Source organism: Piliocolobus tephrosceles, chromosome 3 (genome assembly GCF_002776525.5).
Source record: "Piliocolobus tephrosceles isolate RC106 chromosome 3, ASM277652v3, whole genome shotgun sequence".
NCBI lineage: Eukaryota > Metazoa > Chordata > Mammalia > Primates > Cercopithecidae > Piliocolobus > Piliocolobus tephrosceles.
Window position 1 is genome coordinate 102,252,319 of NC_045436.1, and position 3,403 is coordinate 102,255,721.

At 46.0% G+C, this 3,403-nt stretch overlaps 1 pseudogene; it reads left to right on the forward strand.

Moving 5' to 3' along the window:
- Positions 1 to 226: 226 nt before the first annotated feature.
- On the forward strand, positions 227 to 1,827 carry LOC111530852 (annotated as a pseudogene).
- Positions 1,828 to 3,403: the final 1,576 nt, after the last annotated feature.

The following is a 3,403-nucleotide window of genomic DNA, read 5'->3' on the forward strand; positions in this document are numbered from 1 at the left end:
AGGGAAAGGAGGAGGTGATGGGACGTTGGTCTTATTCAGGAAGATTAATATATTCAGGTAAATTAATATGTGAAAGATAATGAGGGTCAGGTTTCTCACTGTCAGAGAAGGGATTAAAGTATAGAAAGAGAAAAAACTAGTCCTCCGTCCCCGTGGCGAGCCCGTTTGCGTTGACTGCCCAGAGTCCGGAAATCCTCCACTCCCAGCCCGTTGGGACTTCCCCGACCCCAGCTTTCTCTCCTTTGAAAACACTAAGAATAATGTCACTGCATCAGTTTTTATTAGAGCCAATCACCTGTCATGCCTGGAACAAGGATCGTACCCAGATTGCCCTCAGTTCCAATCATCACAAAGTGCACATCTATCAGAAGAATGGAGCCGGTCGCCCTGGCTCACGCCTGTAATCCCAGCACTTTGGGAGGCCGCGGCGGGTGGATCACGGGGTCAGGAGTAAAAGACCAGACTGGCCAAGATGGTGAAACCCCATCTCTACTAAAAATACAAAAATTAGCCAGGCGTGGTGGTATGTGCCTGTAATCCCTGTTACTAGGGAGGCTGAGACAGGAGAATTGCTTGCACCGGAGAAATGGAGGTTGCAGTGAGCCGAGATCATGCCACTGCACTCCAGCCTGGACAATAAGCCAGACTCCGTCAAAAAACAAAAAACAAAAAGCAAAAAAAAAAAAAGGAAGAAGAAGAACGGGAGCCGGTGGGTGAAAGCCCATGAACTCAAGGAGCGCAACGGACGTATCAACAGGTATTGACTGGGCTCCCAAGAGCGACCGCATCATCACTTGCCGGGCAGACCACAGTGCCTATGTCTGGAGTCAGAAAGATGGTGTCTGGAAGCCAACCCTGGTGATCCTGAGAATTAACTGTGCAGCTACTTTTGTGAAGTAGTCCCCACTAGAGAACAAATTTGCTTTGGAAAGTGGAGCACGATTCGTTTCTGTTTGTTACTTCAAGTCTGAAAATGACCGATGGGTGAGCAAGCACATTAAAAAGCCAATTCGCTCCACAGTGCTCAGCTTGGATTGCCATCCCAACAACGTTTTGCTGGCAGCAGGACCATGTGACTTCAAATGCAGACTGTTTTCTGCCTGCATTAAAGAAGTGGATGACTCGGGAGGCTGAGGCAGGAGAATGGCGTGAACCCTGGAGGCGGAGTTCACAGTGAGTCGAGATTGCGCCACTGCACTCCAGCCTGGGTGACAAAGCGAGACTCCGTCTCAAAAAATAAATTAAAAAAAAAAAAAGTGGATGAAAAACCAGTCAGTATGCACTGGGGCAGCAAGATGCCTTTTGGGTAGCTGATGTAAGAGTTTGGTGGCAGTGGCACTGGTGGCTGGGTCCATGGGGTCAGCTTCTCTGCCAGTGGGAGCCGCCTGGCCTGGGTCAGCCACGACAGCACCGTGTCTGTTGCTGATGCCTCAAAAAGTGGGCAGGTCTCACACGGAGTTCCTGCCGCTCCTGAGTGTTTCATTTGTCTCAGAGAACGACGTGGTGGCTGCTGGCCATGACTGCTGTCCAAAGCTCTTTACGATGACCAAGGCTGCCTGACCTTCATCTCCAAGTTAGACATTCCGAAACAGAGCATCCAATGCAACATGTCTACCATGGAACACTTCCACAACAGGGACGACTGAGGACCGCAACACGACCTTGGAGACGCCGTATCCATCCGAATAGCATCACTCAAGTCTCTTCGAGGTGGACAAGCAAGATTGTCACAAAGTTTGCACTACTGGCATTGATGGAGCCATGACAATTTGGGATTTCAAGACCCTCGAGTCTTCCATCCGGGACCTCTGGATAATGTTAAGATGAGTGAGCCTCCGTCATCCAGCAGGACAAACTGTGGAAGATCGCAGCTGTGCCGTGGCACGATGGCGAGGAAGCCAGCCCCAAGGAAACACTGAGAACAGGTATCATGCCAATACCGTGTGGTTTTTGTTTGAATATAAAATTGGTTAAAGTGTTGGTTTTTTAAAAGCAGTGCCTTTTTTTTTTTTTTTTTTTTTTTTGCTACTTCATTCCATTCTTGACCAAAGCTTCTCGTTAAGTAGTTTATTATGGAAAATTGTCATACTAACTTAAAAGACAGGGTGAGGCAGATATGTAAATTGCCCAATGGAAAATTAAATAAAAACTGAGGCCTGGTGCGGTGGCTCATGCCTGTAATCCCAGCACTTTGGGAGGCTGAGGGGGGCGGATCACGAGGTCGGGAGATCGAGACCATCCTGGCTAACACGGTGAAACCCTTCTCTACTAAAAATACAAAAAATTAGCTGGGTGCGGTGGCAGGCGCCTGTAGTTCCAGCTACTCGGGAGGCTGAGGCAGGAGAATGGCATGAACCCGGGAGGAGGAGCTTGCAGTGAGCCGAGATCGCACCGCTGCACTCCAGCCTAGGTGACAGAGTGAGACTCCGTCTAAAAAAATAAAATAAAATAAAAAATAAAAAAAACTGAATGTGGTTTTGGAAAAAAAAAATGAAATAGCGAAAACTAGAGTGAACCTTGCCGTGACAGATTAGAATTGCAAGTACTGGAGTGACCTAATGGTCTTTAATATATTAAGATTGATATAAATGTAAACACATGTACACACATTTACATATATGTTTTCATATCCATATTCATACACATTTATATGTGTGTTCTCGTATACATATTTATATGCTCATATGTATGTGTATACATACACACACACAGCATTGGTTAGTTGAATCCCCTGAAAGGACCTGGGAATATTGACATCTCAATAGCAATAGCAAAATCATACCCAAATATTGGTTTCTAAATATCATTTTGAGAGCAGGCAGAGTTGTTGGCTCATGGATATAGGCAGGCATTGACTATCGGGAGACCTATTAATTCCAGGGAGGCAGAAAGTGCAGCTGCTTAGAGTGAGAGCACAGAAACTTGCAGTGACTCAGGGACCAAGCTTTGGGTCCAGACCAAGAGAGGGTTTGATCCCAGCTTTGGATTTAGTAGCTAGGTGATATATAGGCAACAGGTTCCTTAACATTTTTGAGTCTCAGTTCCTCCAAATGGGATATTATAAGAATAAAAAGAGACAATGGGCTGGGCACAGTGGCTCATGGCTGTAATTCCGACACTTTGGGAGGCCGAGGCAGGGGGATCACTTGAGGCCAGGAGTTTAAGACCAGCCTAGGCAATGTAGTGAGACTCTGTTCTAAAAAAAGAAAAAAGAAAAAAAAGGCTGGGTGCGGTGGCTCATGCCTGTAATCCCAGCACTTTGGGAGGCTGAGGTGGGTGGATCACCTGAGGTCAGCAGTTTGAGACCAGCCTGACCAACATGGAGAAACCCCGTCTCTACTAAAAATACAAAAAAGTAAATAAATAAATAAATAAATAAATAAATAAATAAATAAATAAATAA